This window comes from Protopterus annectens, chromosome 1.part0 (genome assembly GCF_019279795.1).
Source record: "Protopterus annectens isolate FY-2018-M chromosome 1.part0, PAN1.0, whole genome shotgun sequence".
Lineage (NCBI taxonomy): Eukaryota > Metazoa > Chordata > Ceratodontiformes > Protopteridae > Protopterus > Protopterus annectens.
The window spans coordinates 866,861,595-866,884,318 of record NC_056725.1 but is presented as its reverse complement, the minus strand read 5'-3'; positions in this window follow the sequence as shown (position 1 = coordinate 866,884,318).

The window sequence follows — 22,724 nt, the reverse complement described above, 5'->3', positions numbered from 1 at the left end:
ATAAGCAGGTAGTCATTAAAAGCTTGTAGTAAATGTTTGACTTAATTATGAAGTTGTAACATGTTAATATATTTTAATCATTTTGAGTATAAACATGTATATGATTATTTAAGAAAAAATATACATACATTTAAACAGAGGTTTTATATTGATTTTTTATATATATAATGCACATATTGTGCTAATTTTAAAAGGTGATTTAATAATATGTGCTCATAGTTGTTTTACAAGTAGCAAATGGTTTATTGATAATTAAATAATTAAGGATGTTGATCAAGAATATAAAAAGGTTGGTAGTTGTGTTGTAAGGTTGTCTGAAGAAGTGGGGGCATTGACCTCCATGAAAGTGCTTACATTAAAGGTTTGCATTTTTCTACTTTGAGTACTGGGTCTCCTCTGTGTTACACGCTTGCTATACTTTGTTTTTTTACTGTATGTGAGAGTCAGAGAGAGGTGTTCTTCCCTGGGTCCCTCCTGTGTCAGTGTATCTGCTATGCGTTGCCTCTTTTCCAAGGCCAAGGCATACTGAGCATGCCTCCTTCTGCTTACTGGGGCAGGCTCAGGTTGTTCCTCCTCCTCTGAGTCACTCTGTGCCTGTGCAGGCCTTAGCAATGGTGGGGGGCTGTGTGGCCCTGCCTTATGCTATTCCTGCTGCAGCTGTTTCCACAGTATCATATTGTCTAGCATGGCACATACAAGGACAATTTGGGTACATGTAGCTGGTGAGTACTGCAAGGCTCCACCGGATGTGTCCTGGCACTGGAACCATGACTTGAGCATCCCAAACACATGCTCTACTATAATTCTGGTCTGTGCGTGTGCCTCATTATGGAGTTCTTGTTTGGGTGTAAAGGCATTTCTGATGGGTGTATTCAGCCACGGCTCCAGTGCGTATCTAGCATCCCCCACTAGGTGACTGTGAGGGATTCCCTATTGGCAAACCTCTGGTACAGCTGCAGCAGATGCCAAATGTGGGAATCGTGATAATTTCCAGGGCAGCCAGCACACACATTCATTATTATGCCTTGGGCATTGCACACAACCTGGCAGTTGATGGAGGGGAAGCCCTTGCAGTTGATGTAGACCCTACCCTGCTCACCGGGTGGTGCTTTGATGCATATGTGCATGCAGTCTATAGCACCCACTACCTCAGGGTATTCTACTCATGATGTCAGCTAACTCCTATGCTTGCACCACACTATTCCTACTCTTATGCTGTTGGGACCTGACTAGCATGCTGGGAAAAACTGGGATTCACTATCATCCCCCTCATTTTCATAGGATTGCCTGCTAATGCATGGTTACATGTCTCACACTGAGCCTCCCCCATTAGCAACAACTACTCACTGGCCATGTTGTCTTCTGCCTGCTATTGACTTGCATGGCAAAAAAGTGATTTTAGTTAGAATGCTCATTTTATGTTTATTTTGTTATTTTCCTCCCGATCCCATTTGCACTCCACTGCCCTGCGCTTAAACAGCCAAGATTGGCTAAAAAAAAAAAAAAGTCGATTTTCTTATTTTTTATGTTGTTTGCAATGCCAATGGCCTTATACTTCACCATTGGCATGCTTCCTGAGTGATATGCAGCCTTTATTTGGGCTGGCACGGCTCCATTTTGGATTTTGCAGAAATGTACTCGGTTACTAACCAAGTACATTTCTGCAGATTGCACTAGTCCTGCACAGCCAGTTGCAAGCTTCCTGGATCGCAAATTCACCTCATTTGCATGGATATCTCCTGCAAATGGGGTGATTTGCATACAGGGGCTTAGTCCGTGCAGGACTAGTGCAGGAGCACTCATGCACACGCCTGCAGGCTGTTCCTGAATCGCACGGCAGATGTATTGCCTTCTGGAGCTCCTGCACTGATCCTGCATGCCGTCATCAGGACCAGATTCAATAAAGCTTACACTAAGTGTACACTGTTCTGTGTGAACAGACAACACACACCTTCTTCCTACTAATTTTAGTTTTCCTGCTTATATTCTTGCAACTTTAAATATTGACAGGGATTTATACAGGTTACCAAAAAGTCCATACTACATGTACACTTAATGTAATCTTTCTGAGTGACTAGAAAGCACACAAAATGTGATAAGAATTTCATTGAATATATATCATGTACGCATAATGTGCACTTGGTGTAGGTTTTATTGCATCTGGCCCTTAGTGTATGCTCAATGTAGGCTTTATTGATTCTGGCCCAGAATACTTTTTCAGGAAAAATTCACAACCAGCCACAGTAAAAAAGTTTAATAAAAAAGCACACTAAACACTCTGGCGCCTTGGCACACAGCCTTCCAGGAGTAATACAAATGCTCAAATGTAAAACCTTTTATATACTCCATTAATTAGTGTTAATTACATAGCAATTGTTTCCAATTAATTTCCAAATTTAAACCTACAGGCAACAAAGTATCATACTTTAAAATATAAACAGATTTTTTATAAAGTAATTTCTCCTTAACACTGCATATTTCACCAACTTATACAAAAATGTGTTCCAGAACACAACCCTGTGGTAAAGAAAAATCACTATTGTGTTTTTCTTTAAAATGCATAGCTATATTGCTTTCAATTTCAATCAATAAACATTGACAGAGATTCATAAAGGTTACCACAAAGTGTAGACTACATGTACACTTAGTGCAATGTATCCGAGTAACTAGAAAGCACAAAAGATATAATAATTTTCTTGAATACATATCATGTACACTTAGGGCCAGATTCAATAAAGCTTACACTAAGTGTACACTGTACTGAGTGAATGGACAACACAGACAACACACACCTTCTTCTTCCTAATTTTAGTTTTCCTGCTTATATTCTTGCAACTTTAAATATTGACAGGGATTTATACAGGTTACCAAAAAGTCCGGACCACATGTACACTTAATGTAACCTTTCTGAGTGACTAGAAAGCACAAACAATGTGATAAGAATTTAATTGAATATGTACGCATAATGTGCACTTGGTGTAGGCTTTATTGCATCCGGCCCTTAGTGTACGCTCAGTATAGGCTTTATCAAATCTGGCCCAGAATTCGTTTTCAGGAAAGTTTGATATTACAGCTAGGGTTATTGGAGCTGGTGTGGTGAAGTTTAATTTTAGGAGAGTTTAAGATGGTAATGTTAAACAAGCTGGGAGAAATATTAGAATGGCTTAAAGTATATGTAGAAATGGGTCTACCTCAGTAGACCAAAATCCCACTTAGCCGACTTTCAAAACACCGAGACAAGAAACCCGAAACTCCAGAAGACTGACAACTTGGAACACCAACAGATCACTACAGGTAAGTAACTGCTTGGCCAGCATGTTGACCTTTGCTCCTTACCTCCACGGTAGTATGGTCTTGGAGCTGGTATATTTTGTTGTGGGGATTTGGGGGCCATTGTCTTTGCTTCGGTATTAGTGTGTTTGCGGGGTTGAACGAGCAGTTACTTACCCGTTGTGATCTATCGGTGTTCCAAGCGATTGGTCTTCTGGAGTTTCTGATTTCTCGTCTTGATGTCTTGAAAGTCAGGTAAGTAGGATTTCAGTCTACTGAAGTAGACCCATATAAATGGGTTTAGAGACTATGAACAGTACTTTTGTATGTGATGCGAGATGTTTTATATGTAGAAGTCATTTGTGAAAGGATAGGAAGGGACATTACTAAGAAGACGAGACGTAGGGATGTTCTTTGAGATTGTATCATTGTGTTCCAATTCATTGAGGGTTGGCTAGGTAAGTTGTAAAATGTGAAAATGCTTAACTTAGAGAGAGATAAATGTGAGACAAGATAGTATAATAGCTGCACTAAAGGAAAAGTAAGTGTGGGAGTGGAGTTATAGAAATAGGCTGTGTAATGTGTCTGTGCATAGGTTGAAAAGAAGAAAAGGTAGAGCAAGGTAAGTATAAATGTAGATTAAGTGGTGGGGTTGTGAGTAGGGGAAGGGAGCTGAGTTAGCCTGAGTGTACCAAGGGTGAAAGGACTGGGCTACAAGAGACCACAGAAGTGACTACTAAGAAAAACAATCAGTATGATTCTATATTTACTTTACCTATATAGTACTGTTAAGCAGCAAAGTAAATCTATGTCTATATGTTAAGCTAAGAAGAGTTCTGTATTTATTTTTCTTAGAAATTTCTAGGTAAATTAGCAGTAAGCTACTCACTAAGCTGTTCTTATGAAATAAGGACACAGTCTAACCTGAATGAAGTTTTAATTTTATAATGAGAGTGAAGGTGGAGTTTTAAAGGTCAGGTTTATATGGTGAAAATGGAGAAATTGAGGACTGCAGGTAATTGTAAGTAACATTACTACTGAGAACGGGTTATGGAAGAAAATAAATCTATCTTTTAGGGAGAAATAATCTAAATACAAGAGATTCTGGTCATTATAATGGGGGTGTAAGTGTTGTGGAAGTTGTAACTTTTGTTTAATGACTTTGAACACTGATCTCTATATCACTGATAATTCCTGCAATTCTTTCACAATCATTGCATCTATAACATGCAATACTATATATATGTGGTTTATCTGGCTAAATGCCATCGAGGAGCTTTTTAAACTGAGCAAACAATTTGCATTTTTAAATAATGAATACCATTTCATATTAGATATTAGATGCAAGAAAATTAAGAGTGCCTTTTGTAAGCATATTGTCATATACATCAGCATATTTTACATTTATTGGTATAGGTAAGGTAATAGTGGATGAAAATATGACCTTATTTCATATTAATCTTTGTTAGACAGGAAAGAGAGGTTGTTGGTCATAAAACAGGTGCACTATCACTTGAATTATGATTTTATATACATATACATTTTTTTTTTGTTTTTACACACACACACACAAACACACACACACACACACACACACACACACACACACACACACACATATACATATATGTATAATTTGTATACAAATCTGTTTTATTGTAGAATTATGATTCATATAAGATGCATTTGACTGGAACAATATGTTTTATTTTTATAGCATGATTAAGAGCATGTGATTTGGGTTATAGGTATTTAATTTGGTGTCCTTATTTGAAATAAGATTTTTTTTTTACCACTAGGGAGGCAACATTTATAGAGGTGAAGTCAGTTTGGGAATAATTTTTTTTCTGGATTTATGATGGTGACAAGTGTTGCTTTTTGGTGTGATTTATCTTGTTTATCATGCATATTGCCTTGATCGACAAACCACGATGCTTTGCCAGAGACGGTCTGCACCTGTCACCCCTGGGATTCATGTTACTGGCTAAAGCTCTTGCCATCCCTTTAGTGCCTTTTTTAGGCAAGGTTTAAAGGACAAAACCGCCACCGTAACAAATATAATCATGCAAAATCTGAAGGTAATGCTAGAAGTCTAAATCTCAAAATGCACTCTCGCGAGGCACTCCTAAAAATGGAGAACATTGATATCTATGCAGTAACTGAGACTTGGTTCAAGGCTCCAGAGAGCACCCCTGCAATACCAGGCTACAACTCTTACCACACTTTTCAGCCACCAAACCAAGACCGAAACACTAAAGGTGGAGTACTGTCCATATTCACCAAGGATATTCACACCTCCAGGCTAGTTGCCCAACACAATGCATCTGAAATTCTCCAGGTGCAACTAACACTAGGTAAGACTGCAATCCAAACTGTAGCTTGGTACAGATCCCCCACCATGCCCCAAGATTCTCACTACACCTTTCTAAACAAACTGGAAAATATTAAGATACAACCAAACACCCTAATACTGGGTTATTTCAACTACACTGCCATTAACTGGAAAAACTACTTTGGTACCAATACCTTTTCCCAACGGTTCTTGGAATTCATAAATTCCAATGCCCTGGATCAACTAATCCATTGTCCCACCAGAGGCTCCAATATCCTAGACCTGGTCATTACCAACATGGGAGATAGATGCTCCACACCAGTGGTCACCCCCTCATTGGTCAGGTCAGACCATAAGCAAATCACCCTTAACATCCGCACCCACCCCCACACCTCAGTAAGGAATCCTCCATAAAAAACTTCTCCAAAGCCAACTTCATGCTACTCAAGTCTGAAGTGACAAACTTCATGATACCCATGCAGACGGGAGATGAAAGTTCGACTGCTGAATCCTACACTAAGGCAATGTACGAGCACATCCACTCATGCATGAATCGTGCCATCCCAAATAGAACCAAGATGCTCTCCTCCAAAAAAAGGAAGCCAATCTGGTGGTCCCCTGCCATAAACAAACTATACAACAGAAGAAAAAAACTGTTGCAGAAAAGAGGAAAATCCCAGGATACAAAAAACTCCCTTACCAGCCTCAGTAAGAAGCTGAGATCCCTCATAAAATCCTCCAAAGCTAGTTACGAAAATAAAATTGCCAAAGATTCCAAAGACAACCATAGTTATGTCAAGAATCTAAATGGCAATGCTCAGATATGATCTGAGCTACAACAGAATGGCATTAAATATACTGATCCCAGGGATATTACCAATATCCTGGCAGATCAATTTAGTGCCAACGTCACCCCCTCTCACCCCCTAAAGGGCCTATCTCAATACCAAAAGTTTGCCAAATTCTGGTAATCACGACCACACAGGTAGAAACTGCACTCTCCAAAGCTAAGAATGCAGCATCCATGGGACCAGGTAACATCCCAGGCTGTGTACTACATGAACTACAAAAATGAACTGGCACCTAACCTAAGTGTCATGTTTAATCATAGCCTCACCTCAGGCTTCGTGCCCACTGAGTGATGCACAGCTACAGTTATCCCACTCCACAAGAGGGGATCCACCTTGGATTGTGGGAACTACCATCCCATCAATCTGATGAGCCTGATCTGCAAGGGTATGGAACGCATTATCATGGAACTTATAAACAAAGACATTGGCAACCTTCAAACACTGGACCCTACCCAGTTTGGGTTCCTGAAGAGTCGATCTTGTCTCCTGAACCTGATTGACTTCTTTGAATCAATCTCCAGAGCTGTGGACAAGGGCAAGGCGGTCCACACAGCCTATCTGGATCTCGCCAAGGCCTTTGACACCATCCCCCACTCTGGAAACATAGATAAACTTACTAAACTGGGCATAAATCCCTACATGACTTGATGGGTTGCCAACTGGCTTACTGACAGAACCCAGACTGTAAAAGTAGCCGACTCCAAATCCAGCTCCAGACAAGTGACAAGTGGAGTACCTCAGGGTTCAGTCCTGAGACCGCTCTTGTTTGGCATTTACTTCTCTGAAGTAGAGACCAACACTAAGAAACTCTGGCTAACAAAGTTCACAGATGACTGCAAACTGGGAGCCATTATTGAATCCCCAAATGATGTGGATATTCTACAAAAGGGCCTTACAGAAACAGATGCTTGGTGCCAGAGCCATGGGCTCAAGCTTAATGCCAACAAATGTATAGTTATCCTCTTTGGTAAAAACATGTCCCCATGAATTAACACATAGGTGGCAGTACACTAAACACCAAAAGTTTGATGAGACACTTAGGAACACAGGTGGACAGTGGTCTCAACTTCGATAACCACATTGCCACAACAGTCAGGAAATCCTTCTTATGTGGCACACCTCATCACTAAGGGCTTTTCATCCAGAAAAAGGAGGTCATCGTCTCAATATACTCATCCCTCATTAGACCCATTATAAAGTACAACACCCTGTTTGATATGTACTTCACAAGACATCTGCAACAGCTGGAAAGGCCGCAGAAATACCTCACTAAAAGAATCACAGGCCTAACACAGATGTCCTATGCTGACTACCTAAAAAAACTGCAGCTATACCCTGTGGCATATCGTCTACTCAGAGGTGATCTCTGCTTAACATACAAGGCCATGTCAAACCCTGAGCTGTTGGACATGCTCCACTTAAAGAAATCCCAATCCCTCAGAGCCACACACTCCAGGGATCTAAACCTTGTCATCACAATGAACAAAACATGCTGGAGGGATAGGTTCCTGACCCAGAGACTTCCCATACTCTGGAATAGACTGCCCATACATGTCAAGCAGAGTGCCTCCTTGGCCCTCTTCAAAAGGAACCTTGACGATCGGATGGGAGATGGGAAATTCACCACGGGGATCATGTCAGTCACCCTGCTAGATAGGGTACCAGGGAAGTAAATATTGTGGGAAGAAATATCCAGGGAATTGTTATGGTTAGGCTTGTATAGTCACTAGGGCCGATAGCCTAGCACCAACCTATGAACCTATGAACCTAATAAGATTTACATGTACTACTCTTGTTTTTGTATGTGCATGTGCATATGTGCATGTGTGTATATACATGTGTGTGTGTTTCTTGACAGTGTATAATCCATGGAAACCTTCCTACAATGGGACTAGGCCATGCCCAGGGGGAGGATGACCCCCCCCATTGTAGAAGGAAGTAGCAATCCACAAAAAAATCAGAAAAAATGATAGCCAAAAAAGAGCCATAAAGATGATAGAGTGAACTATTGAGGATAAGAAAGAAATTATGTAGTGTTACTATTATTAAAGAAGCCCACAATTTCCAGACAGAAGATGTACAAAAAGATTAGGAGAGAAATTAGAGGAAAGAAAAAAGTACAATCAGAAGCTTCAAATAAAAATCGGTGTTCATTAATACAATAGATTTATGAAAAACATTATATAGACCAATAAACCTTTGGCTATTTGAAAAAAAGAAGCAACTGAGGAAGTGTGATAATATAAAGAGCAAAATCTATATACTTTTAAAAGGCATAAAAAAGAAATATGGACATGGGAAAGAAAGTGAGATCTGATATGGTGCAATATTCATGCAAAAATGAAAGCCAAATTGATCAACACAAAAAAGGCAGCCCCAAAGATATTCGAAGAGAAATACAGGTAAAGTCATCCAGATATGAAAAATTTCATAGGCAGAATAACTTAGAAGATATGCAGATAAATTCAAAGAAACTTTATTGTCATTTAGGAGCACATAAGTGCAGCCTAAATGAAATTACAAATGTCAGCTCACAAGAGAAATGCAGCGCAAATAACAGATACAGCGGTATCAGAGAATAACATAAGAAAAAAAATAACAACACGTATCGCATGCAAGAGGTAGTTCACAATACAAAAACACACTCAATACCCATTATCCAGTGATAAATAATAAATAAATAAATACCAACACCAAACCCCTTCACTGTTAAAATACAGAATAAATAGAGACTAGTGAATAGCAGCTGTTTAGTTACCATATTGCACTTGTTAACCTTAGATGTGACTCAGTATAGCCATCATATTGCATAATAGTAATACTGGTGGTAATTGCTCAGAGCAGCAGGATTTAATGAAAAAAGAGGCTTCAGTCTATCAGGTATCATGGCTGGTGTCCGAGTTAATAAGTCTCACAGCTGCAGGATACAAACTGTTTCTGAATCTTGTAGTCCTACAGCAGAAGCTGTAGTACCTCCTTCCAGACGCAAGTTGTGAGAACCAGTTGTGGGATGGATGGGTCGAATCAGCTAGTATTTTGTATGTTCTCTCTCTCTTGATCTTGTAAAGAAAAGCTCCTAAATAGAAGGGAGGTTTGTGCCCAAGATTTTTTCAGCCAGCCTCACCATCCTCTGTAATTTCTTCTTCTCAGCAACTGTGCAGTTGTCAAGCCATGCCATGAAGTTTCTAGTGAGGATGCTCTTGATAGCTCCCCTGTAAAAAGTGGTAAGAGCAGACAGTGGGAGCCTGGCCTTTTTGAGCTTTCTCAGGATGTGAAGCCTCTTTTGAGCCTTCTTGACTATATAGTAAGTATTAACAGTCCAGGAGAGGTCATACGAGATGTGAAGGCCCAGGAACTTGGTTGTTTTGACTTTCTCTACCACCTCCCCTTTGATAGTGAGTGGTTGGTGAACTGTTGCCTTTCTCCTGAAGTCCACAATCATTTCTTTGGTCTTATTAACATTCAAGTCCAGATTGCTCCTGTCACACCAGGCAATCAAAGTGTTTACCTCATCACTGTTGTTATGTTCATCCCCACCACTGAGGCCCATGGGAGAATGCCAGTATTCAGGACTATGCGTTGAGAGGTGTTGTTTCCAGTGCATGCTCATTGGGGTCTACCAATCAGAAAGTCAAGAGTCCAGTTACATAGGTGCTTGTTTATCACAAGTTTCACAAGCTTATCCATGAGTTGCATCGCTCTCAAAGTGCTGAATGTAGAAATTAAGTTGATATACAGCAGCCTTATGTAGTTGTGCCTCCCTTCTAGGTGTTTTAGTACAAGGTGAGTGTGACTGATATCGCATCCACAGTCGATCTATTTGTCTGGTATGGAAACTGGAGCAGATTGAAGGACTTAGGCAGACCTGCAAATAGATGTTTCGTCACAATCCTGTCAAAGCACTTCATGACATATGAGGTTAAGGCGACCAGTCTGAAGTCAGTGAGGCAGGTAAGGCTGGGTTATTTTGGAAGTGGGACAATACTAGTTTCCTTGAAATGTGAGGGTACTTTCTCCATAGCAAGGGATGAGTTGAAGATGTCTGGCAATACCAGACATAACTGATCAGCATACCCCTTCAATACCTTGCCAAGTATGTTATCTGGTCCAGCAGCCTTCCTAGGATTCACCTTCTTAAGCTGAGGTCTCACCTCCTTGGAGTTTAAGGTGAGCACTATCTCCTCTTTGCCAATGTTTGTTTTAGAAGGTACAGTGGTGTTCTCCTCAAATCTACCAAAGAAGGAGTTCAGTTCATTTAGGAATTCCAAGTTGTCATCACATTGAGGTGTTTTGGACTTCTAGTCAGTGAACTGCTGTATCCCCTGCCATAGGCTTCTCATGTCCATCATGTCTTGGAAGCAGATCTGAATTTTCTTCCCATACTCCCTCTTTGATGCCCTTTTTCAGATTTGACCTAAAATAAATAAAATAAGGGAAAAGTACAAAATATACAAATTGTTGATGACCAAAAAAAGTTTTATAGAGAATTGGGAAACAATACAAAAGGAATTGAAACACCACAAAAAAAAGGAAGAAATAGATACAGTTTGGAGAAATGTATGAAGATACTGTGGAACATAAAGATGCTAAATGGACAGAAGTAGTAGAAGAAAGAATAAAAGTTCAAATGTACAGGAAGGATTTGAAATGAAAGCAGTCGAACCACCAGGCCAAGTAACACTTTTAATAAAACCACAAATAAAATCCAAGTATCATAAAATGAGCGCTTTTGGGTCTAAACCCTTCATCAAATAACATACATACTTCACAGCACAAATTTAAAAGTACCATTACCCAATCAAATTTCAGTATTGCATTCTCCTCCTTTTTAAAGCTGGTTTTAAAGGTATAACCCCATTTAAACCAGGAGCTCTATCTGCTCCTAGTTCAGTGATCCACTTCATCTCATTAAATTCAGTATGATTAACCAAATCATCACCCCTGATATTGGTATGCATAATTTGAAGGACAATAAACTTGAATGTGTGGCCCACATTTTCTTTTATATTCTGGTGCATTATGTACATTCTGTGGCCTAATGGCCAAAAAGTGTTTCAGAATTCTATCTTGCAACATACAATTCATTTTTTCAGTAGAAATGTTACTCTTTACTATATATTTGATATATATTCATCTTTTTTTTCATTAGAGGAGTGTTAGAAATGTGGTATGGAGACTTTTTATTTCTTTCTTAGTACTTATCTTAATTTCACACTTGTACAGTAATAGTATTTTTAAATTTAACTAAATGAGGTGTGTGGGAGGGTAGTGAAGCCTCCGCATGGAAGGGTGCATAGGCTTATTTCTCACGCATTTTTAGTGGATATCAACTTGAACGTTTAGTCTTTTTGATGGGCTCAGTTTTACTGTTGTTGATTTACTGCCATGAATTTGGAGCAGACTTTCCTATCCCAATAGCAGTTTCCAGCTTATTCAGGGGATCCAAGGTATTCCCAAACAAGATGAGAGATACAATCTCTATAACATGCCAGTGGTCGCATTAAAACCTTTTTCAAGAGGATTGTACCTGACACATTTCTCATTAGAGATGTGGATTCACAACACCTAAGTAAAGTTACTGGCAATAAAATTTCAGGAATTGCAATTCTTAGCCCCAGAATGTGGAGACTGAGTCACCCAAAATTCACACACACACACACACACACACACACACACACACACACACACACACACACACATATGTATATATATATATATATATATATATATGGTTTACTGTCATGTTATCGACGACCACATACCCGGCATTCCTTCGGTCGTCACTCACAATGTCGACTGCTCATAATCCTGCACATCACGAATGTCGAAGTTCCATAGTCGCCATGCACTTAAATCCGACATTACGAACGGCGCACATGTGAATGGGGCACAACCCGATGACGACAAAACAGTTGCGACGATGATGTTGGCGTCGCACAAACGACGTCGTCCACAACATGCGGAAGTAAAGTAAACTTCGGCGATTATGAGTACTGTCCGTAATTGGAAATATATAGTACGAGTTGGAGAGTGTACAGGGTGTCCATTAACCGACATCGGCGATAGCAAGGACATACGTCTACAGGTTCGGACTGGTGAGTAAACATATGCTATTCGGACGTCGTGTCCTGATATGTACCCATACGCAGGTAACATTTACAATGCAACTACAGTACGGAGCGATACATTGTCCTGTAGAAAGTGTATGGTTATACATGTAGAAGTTAGGTGTTGTGTGCTCCTGTCTCGACATTGCATAAGCGGGTCATGATACGTATCTGTACGCACTGCTATCCATGTCAGCTGTAGGCATGGATGTCTGTAGTTAACCCCTGACACCAGTATAGAGCAATGAGGAGTACCTGGTGGCAATAGCCTATACCAGTACAGTACGGTGTAAACTGTGTCGCAGAATGTGGTATTATGTCATAGAAATGTATAGCCGCACCTGTTTTATGGACTTGTACATACTGAATGGACTACATAGTACAGTAATGCCGCATATAAAGCATGACAGGTCGCATGTCTGTATAGTACTAACTATGTAATGATTGGTATCTATGTGACGTACTATGCATGTTTGGAAGGTTCTGTAACATAGCCGTGATGCTGGTAATGTGTAGTACTACAGTTACTGTCATTATTTCCTAGGTGAAGTTACGTACGATGTCTGATCAAGCAGCAGTGAGTTCTCCTGGTGTGATTGGTTCACTATATGGCACCATTACCTCCCAGAAAGGCCGAGCAATACTATGTATTGATGGTTACCAATACTACTTGGAAAAGAGTACCTTAGAGAAGAAGTACTGGTGTTGCACTGAAAAAGCTAAACAGAGATGTAAGGGTCGTTGCATAACAGAGAAATGTGCTGATGATGAGAGGTTGCTTAAAAGTATTGGCCATTTTCATGCACCAGATGTTGTTCGGGTAGAGCAGAGTAGGATACGTGAAGCCATTAAAAGGCATGCTGGACAAACCCTGGAGGACCCTTGCAGAATTGTATCTGAGGTTTTGGCAACCACCACCACAGACGTAGTTACCACACTGACAAATACTGATGCCCTGAAGCAGACTGTACGTAGGGTGAGGCGTAGGAATAGCACAGCCCCACACCTACAGTTGGCGAGTTTGAAGGATTTAAGGCCAGAGCTTATACCATTGAAACAGGGTACTTTTATTGTGAAACACAGTGCATTCCAGTGCCAAAATACTGATGTTGTACTCCTTACCACAGAGAGTAATCTCGGTCTACTGTGCCGTTCGGAATACATACTTGTCGACGGTACTTTTCCAATCAGTACTAGGGAGTGTAAACAGATATACTCCGTCCATTGTAGTTTGGATGGTTCAAGCAACAACAAGGTAGTGCCTGTAGTCTACGCTATCCTACCCTCAAAGTGCGAGGAATGCTACGATCAGTTCTGGACCACATTACTTACATTATGTGCAGAGTTCCACCTTAACCTGACACCAGTCATGGTACTAAGCGACTTTGAAAAGGGTGCTGTGAATAGTATTGTGAAACATCTTCCAAATAGTACTGCAAAGGGATGCTGGTTCCATTTGTGCCAAATAATATGGCGACAGATACAGAAGCTAAACTTGACGCAGACATATGGTACGGACACACAGTTTGCGCTGTTATGTAAACAGGTGCCTTCACTTGCTTTCATACGTACAGAACATCTGTTGGAGACGTTCACGGAAATTGAACAGGCTCTGGGTGAACGGGGTGCCCCCTTATGTGAGTTCTTTAAAAATAACTATATACTAGGTAGGCCGCGGCGTTATGGGATGAGGGGTTCCACGTCGGACAGACTACCACCTCTATTTGATGTTCCATTCTGGAATCAGTCCGACACGTGTACATTGGGCTACCCTAGGAGCCAGAATGCAGTGGAAGGATGGCATCGTCGGCTTAGGTCCCTGTTAGGTAAGAAGGAGCTTTATATAACTGATGTCCTACATGCTATTACACTGGAGCAAAACCATTTAGAGGATCTCAAACAGAAGTACCTGTGCTGTGTTCCGGCATCTCCGAAGAAACGTAGGCTTACTGATAAGGAATGTATGATCCAACGTCTGATCGGTAAGCGTGATGAAATGACACCCTTAGGCTTTGTACAGTCAATGGCTCACCATTGCTCCTTTTGAAATGACCACTCTAACAGTATATAGTCCATCTATGCTCCCTATATCGCATTCTAGGGTGGGTTCGTGGACATACGTCGACTCAATACTTTTGGGATGGTCTGTGCCATTACCTACTAACTATTACTTCCTGTACATTAGTATATTTGTGTGGCACAACTATATGTGTCGTGTGTAATTGCCGTTCACGCAACCGTACTCAGCATCAGATCTGGATGGCAGACAGTACTAATACAGGGATACGTTCAGTTATGTACATCTTCTACTGTCGGAGCATTCGAGATCACGTCATCCTCCTGCCTATATCCGTTGTGGGACTGCAAATACGTTTCCGCTGGAGGTACCCCTCATGGAGTATGTTATAGCAAGTTATGTTGCGTAATGTCGCCATTGCAGCAGTCGTACGTTGTTTGTACTGGATGTCATGTAAATAGGACATAGTGCGGTATTGTTATGGATGCCGCATCTCACAAACTAGGGAAGTGTTCGTGGATTCAATGTTGCTATGATACACTGTGTATGGTCCTGCTCTTGGATAACGTAGCAGGTGTTTATTGTGGATTTGATGTTTGTTCGTTCTTCTGTAGTTTGGTATGTGGATGGGTATCACTATCTTGCTACTGGGGTTCTGTTTGCGGTTACGTTCCTGTTGCAGTACACATGGAGTTTGCTATTACCCTGTATTTCACGCTGTTTCGGTTATTCCACATTGATCGACTGGGAATGTCGCGTTTCGACGTTTTCGACATTTCTGTCAGGTTTACGGCCTTCTAAACATTCGGAAATATGTACTTTCGACGTATTAGTTCGGTTATTGCTACCTTATTTATTTTAATTTTCGAAATGATGATAGTAAACCTATATATATATATATATATATATATATATATATATATATATATATATATATATATTTACACTGTCTAAAATATTAATTTCTCAGAAAATTCCCTTTTCTCCATAGTAAGGAGATTTTGGAATTGGTATATATAGGTTTGGGGTAGTTTGCTACCTACACAAAAGGATGCAGGATGTTTGCCCCTGAAAAAGATTACAGGAGAATAGAGATGTTCAGTATTTATTCTTTTCCTGTTTTTTTTTTTTTTTTGTGTGGTGGTTAGGACTCAGCACTATGTGTCCCAACATTTCAAAAGGAAGCTGAAGTTAACACAAAGCATCACTTAAGCAAAGTCAAGACTAAGAAAGACTGGCTATAATGAACAATGTAAATAAACTAATTTTTTTTTTTTTTTTTTTTGCCAGGGACAAGCCTTTCTGCACCTTCTGCACCCCTATATATGTAAATAGACTGAAGAAATTGCTTAGCATTGGAGTAAAAAGAAAATATCTCACCACAAGGTTCCATGGACTTGAAACACTTAAGAAACATAATGTGACTAAATGGTATTTAACTAAATAAATTTGCTAAATTCAGTTTCAAATGCAGTAACTCAGTGTAACTCATGTATCCCAAGATGTACCACCAGGAACTCATCATGTGGTGTCCAAACTCCCTCAAGTGACACCTCTCAACACAGAGAAGCAGTGACTAAATGCTTAAGATCCTCCCATATTGCCAAGTTCCCTACTCAGTCAGGAAGAGTGAGCTCAGCTACTCTGCAGAGATACCTCATATCTGCTGCTTGTATCCATGATATCATCCTTTTAGAGACTGACAAGATCTTATGACTATAGGTAAGAATGGAGACATAACAAGGTTTGGCAGGCTAAGAGCGTCAGCCTATGACTTAGCTTTTGATTCATCTCTGGTACATTGCCTGCAGTTTTGCTTTCAATGTACCCACCTTCTGAGTCTGCAGATTTCCCCTAACTTCCCTCATAAACAAGACCCTAAGATACACAAAACCTTCTGCTTGAGGTAGCCACTTCTGCTCACCTGCAGGGGACACTTCACTCTTTCTTCGGAGCAAACTATGGCCTCCAGCTATTTCAAGCCATGGGTAAATAATGGCTTATAATGCAGGAAAAACTATTTTCTGTAAAAGCTATTTCTGCAGTGCTATTTATGTGACAATGAATATGCATAATCACTTCTGTTTTCTGCAGGTTATTACTAACTCTGAACGTCAGGGACCTGAAAATCAGCACACACACACACACACATGTATATATATATATATATATAGAGAGAGAGAGAGAGAGAGAGAGGGTGCAGAAACTTTCCCATATTTTATTTTTTTCTAGATGACTTTTATTTGTTCAATATTTCAGGCAGGTGACTTCAGACATAAATCATATACAGAATGCTATATCATTGCTGAGACTTGGTCGTGTGCTTATTTTATATGACAGTTGACTAGCTTCTCTGTCATTTGAAGAATGTTGCATTATTGCTGAGATATGTACCATAGTTAAATAATCTGATTTTGCATTTGTTTTATATCTTTTAATTCACTGATTGCTCTGTGGTTTACCTATAAGCCACTTGACTTTTTTAAGATTCTAGTTTTCCATTTTAACTCATCTTAGATATGGTGCATCTTTCTTCTACTGAATTACGTATTTATATTTTATGCTAGATGCCACAAAATATATATTTTTTCTCGTAAATAATTTATTCATTATTTTACTGATTACATGCTTAATCTACTGTAAGGTCATGGAGAAGTCATCACTCACTGTGTACAAGGCAGAGAAATTCATTCTGAACAGGATGTCAGCCCATTACAAGACACACATGCTGACATGGTACAATACACCTACAGGCAATTTGTAGAAATACCAATTCCCCTATCTCAGATCTTTAAGAATAAGGAAAACACTAAAGTACATAGTAAAAACTCTTGTTAGCAAAGGAAAAATGTAAAAACTCTGCACAGAAAGTATTATACTTATTTATGTATGTATTTATTTATTTATTTAAACCAGGATAGTGCACTGATCACAAATGATCATTTTCAGACTCAGCCCTGGAAAACGTTAAAGTTTGACAATTCCTGAGATACATTGCAAGTGGTAAAGTATCCATAATTATACAAGTGTTAAGAATATACAGGGATTATATACACTAACAGAGAGAAACATGCATATATGTGGTTTTTGAAGAGTCACAGAGATAGGGGCAGTGTTGCACGCAGTTATATACAAATGAATATGTCTTTTAACAGGGGTTTATATAGATGACTGAGATTGCTTATAGTCCTTTAGCAGTGCATTAGCATAAGAAAAGCTTTAGGTATGGCTGGATTAGTAAGTAAGAGTTTATGGCTTTATTAGTGCTATGTGATTGGAGATATTACACAGTGGCATTTTCAGGAGGTGCATTTTCAGCTGAGAATGGAATTTTGACTAAGAGGGTGTGTCTTTAAGTAAAAACCAAACTGGAGAACCATGTACTTTGAGGAAGTAATAGACTGTGATACTTTGCCTCCCAAGATGTATTTCAAAATTATTTCCCAAAAGTGACTCTTGATGTGATTTAAAAGACAGAAATTAATTACAAATTCTTGTTCCTCCCGGTATAAACTAGTCATGTTTCATGCAAACAGACTATGGTACCATTTTATGTTCCCTGTATCATTCACAATCATATTTCTCTTGATATGTGTACATAGAATCATATGCATCTAGCATTTTGTTTCACTTTTTCTTAAGACATAAACTGCAGTGTTTGTGTGTGTTCTCTGGTATATGGTTCATGCTAGCCCTACAGTTTACTACTTGATAACAAATTCAATTTTCTGATGTACAGTTTTATGTTTAAAATCTACCCTCCATTTTAGCTTATTTTTTCAAACTGTCATAACTTTCTCCATCTTACAGGTACTTCTTGGACATGCTTGTAAAGGGTACTGATTGCCAGGGGATGCATATAGAGGGATATTTAAAGGAACTGATTTTTGGCTCCAATTTTAAAATCACATTTCCATTCCCTGACCTAAATGAATCCAAATTCCTCCAACTACCTCAGTCTACAGTTAGGTAAATTGCATTTTTGTATATTTTCTTAACAGAACAAACAAGTTTATTATTGCATTCTGGATCAACCTAGTCCTTGTTATTAATTTTGCCTCTAAACATATTTACCTCAAAATGGGTAAAATCAGATTATTTTGATGGAAAGCCATCCATCCTGCTGGTGCAACCCATTTGGCTCAACCTTGTTTCTCTCAACTTTGTTCCACTCCTCTACCCTACCTCCAAATCCCATCCATTCACCTAGACCGCCTTTCTTCTTAAAAAGCCACTCCCCCTTTTACCATCCAGCTATTCACCACCCCACTAAACAAACATTTGTATCACATCTTTTACTTCCTCCCCCTTCAACATCACTTCCTCTCACCTCCACCTAGTTCAGGCCCCTTCCCTTCCACCTATAGTTCTTAACCCCACATTTGTCAGAGTATCACCTAAGTCACATCAGTCTCATTGCAACATCTAATCCAAATAAAATTATAGACCCAGCACTTACAGTACTCCTTCTAATCCCTACTGTGCTCACCAACCACCACATTACTCCCTATACTTTACCCTTGTATACTAAATCTCTGACTAATGATATTCCCCTTTCTTTCCCAATCTTACCCTGATATCAGTCCACAACTTTATCATACCAGTTTCCATCACATCTTAATATCTTAATATCCTCTCCCATATTCCTAGCATCTCAAGCTACCCTGCTACTACCAAACTACTAAACTACACAAACCACTCAAAGTCATCTTCCCTTTAACTTCCACTTCACTTATTTGCAGTGGGGACATCAACAAAACCCCAGGATCCCTGTCTCCTCAACAGTCAACACCTAACAAAAACACTCAACCAACATAAATACACTAAAACTCTTGCATCTAAATGTCCAAAGCATATGTAGTAAAGTCCCCTGTCTACATTTCTGGATTGAATCCAACAGTAGTGCCATTCTAGCCATAAGTAAGAAATGGTTAAAACTCACTATAGCAACTGAAGATATTTTTCTACCAGGTTACAGCTTACCTTGACTGCACAAACAAAAAAGGGTAGCACTGCACTACTGTACAAAATAACCTCCCACTTTCTCTATACCATAAATTACTTCAATCTTTCTCAAAAAGGCAGACATCCTGATCTCCCTCCTAAAGATTAACAGTGTCAAGTCTATTTACATAACAGCCCTGATATACCACCCTCTATTGGCTCAGACTGAAGCATATTAGAAGAATGTCTTTTCTGGTTATCCTCCAAAATAGCACTTGAAACTGTCATCCTAAGTAATGTAAGCATTAATTGATCTTCCACAACACCACCACATCCACCTCTCTGTATAAATCTTCTCAGCTTCACTCAGTTAATCAGCTCTATTACTATAGACAATAAATCCATGGGCTTATCATCCATACTAGTCTGGATCCTAGCTGATAACCTAAATACCATCACGGTGTAGGTGTTCTACCAGATACCCTAAGTGACAATCATCCAATATTGCGCTCTTCTCCCTACCCAAACACAGCAGGACAGCAGCCTGAAATTCTGTCAGGAATCTTTCTAGCTTCAATAAAGATTCATTCCTTCAATTCTTCTAGACTTGCAACTAAGGCTCCTACCAATGCATGAAGATGTCCACCACTTTAACAACACTTTTCTATACATCCTAAACTGTTATGCCCCTGATCAAGCACAAAAGAGTCAAATCTACCCTAGCCCCCTGGCTCACTCTACTTATCAAACAACTCATGCACCTATACGATAAAGCAGAGAACACCTAGTAAAAGATAAGATGACAATCACCTACCAGCATTACCATTGCCTTTCTAATAAACCCAAAGACCAAATAAATTCTGACAAAAAATGTATTTCCTGTCCTAACAGAATCACCACACCAAATCTCCCAAGCTGTTTTGGTCTACCATTTCTAACCTTTTAAACCCAGGCAAGCTCTCAGAACCTAACCCTTTACCCACTGAATCTGACTTCAGTGTAGCTTGCACGTCAACACACACTTTATGAGTACTGCTGCCTCTTTATAAAACCCTAACCACAGTATAGACCCAGCTCCATCTTCCACATGCTATACTGAAAATATTCTTGACTTCAAATCAGCCCTCACCAAAACCATCAAACTGTATCTCAAAAGTTAAACATCACCACCACAGACCCAGATAATCTCCCCAGAGAATATCTAAAACTATCAGATGAAAGCTTAGCTCACCCTATCTTTATCTTACTTAATATATCAATCCAGGACCTAGTTCCCTCTATTTGGAAAAATCCTTCATCCTCCCACAACACAAAGGTGACTCATCTTCTGATATTTCTAACTTCAAACCTATAGCTATTCTATCACCTCTCAAAGATATTAGAGAAATGTATCCACTCACAACTGCCGGCATTCCTCCTCAACTGCAGTCTCCTCCATCCATGCCAACATGACTTCTCTCCATCTCACAGCCCTAACACAACTTTCATTTCCCAACACTGCAAATACCCTTAGAAACAGAAATATACTAGTCTCCTCAGTTTTCCTTGATCTCTCTAAAGCTTTTAACACTGTCTCATACACCTTCTCTTTCAAAGCCTCTCCAAAGTAGGCTTATCAGGCCGAGTTAATCATATGTTTCAACACTTAGCTTTCTTGTATACATCTCAGCAAGCTCCTGCCTAGTGCCCTGCAGAGTTCTACAACAGCAGAGAGAAAAAAAAGAGAGACTTTGGAGTGATTAAGTATCATTTTTCTGTATTTTCTTGCTGCCTTTAGCTAATTCCGCCTAAAACACCAAGTTTTTTAGAGTTTCTGTGATGTAAAAAGCTTGTTTCAGCTACGTATTGTACTTATTTTACTGCCTGCACTTTAACAAAGTCATTTTTGTGTTTAAATTACCTGTGTAACTGTTGTAAGCTACACACTCAAGTATAGCCATTTATCTGCATTTAAAGTGTGTTTTTATTCTATCTACTTTACTTTCTGAAAAAATACAAAAAAACAAAAAAAATACTTATTTTCCTGCCTTTCTAAGCTAGTATAGTCCAGTTTTCAGGTTAGTGTTGAATTCAGGGCTGTGTTACAAGTTTCTGTGTTTGCCCATACCTTACTTGGATAGAAGAAAGTTTCTTTGTGTACCTGTGAGAGAGGGGAGCTTTGAGCAGCCAATCTGTCCCTGCAGAAGTGGTTTCAGCCCAGAAATTAGTAGATCATTGGCCATTTTGGGCTAATTTCTATCTCTTTCATTTCCCTGCTATAAAAATCGTATTTGCGAGGTTTTTGCGCTTGTATACAGCTCACCAAGCTCCTGCCTCGTGCCCTGCAGAGTTCTACAGCACCAGAGAGACAAAAGAGAGACTTTGGAGTGATTAAGTATCATTTTTCTGCATTTTCTTGCTGCCTTTAGCTAATTTCGCCTAAAATGTCATTTTTTTAGAGTTTTTGTGATTTAAAAAGCTTGTTACAGCTACATATTGTACTTATTTTACTGGCTGCACTTTAACAAAGTTGTTTTTGTGTTTAAATTACATGTTTAACTGTTGTAGGCCACACACTCAAGTGTGATAGCCATTTCTGTGATTTAAAGTGTTTTTTTTATTGTATCTACTTTATTTTCTGAAAAATACAATAAAACAAAAAAAAAACTTTTTTTCCCACCTTTCTAGGCTAGTATAGTTCAGTTTTCAGGTTAGTGCTGAAGTCAGGGCTGTGTTGCAAGTTTCTGTGTGTGCCCATACCTTACTTAGATAGAAGGAAATTTCTCTGCTCACCTGTGAGAGAGGGGAGCTTTGAGCAGCCTATCTATCCCTGGTGGAGTGGTTTCAGCCCAGAAATTAGTAGTTTATTGGCCATTTTGGGCTAATTTCTATCTCTTTCATTTCCCTGCTATAAAACCCACATTTGTGAGGTTTTTGTGCTTGTATACAGCTCAGCAAGCTCCTGCCTGGTACCCCCACAGAGGTCTACAGCAGCAGACAGACAAAAGAGAGACTTTGGAGTGATTATCATTTTCTGCATTTTCTTGCTGCCTTTAGCTAATTCCACCTAAAACGCTGATTTTTTAGAGTTTCTGTGATTTAAAAAGCTTTTCAGCTACACATTATACTAATTTTACTGCCTGCACTTTCACAAAGTTTTTTTGTGTTTAAATTACCTGTTTAACTGTTGTAGGCGACACAGTGTGATAGCAATTTCTGGGTAT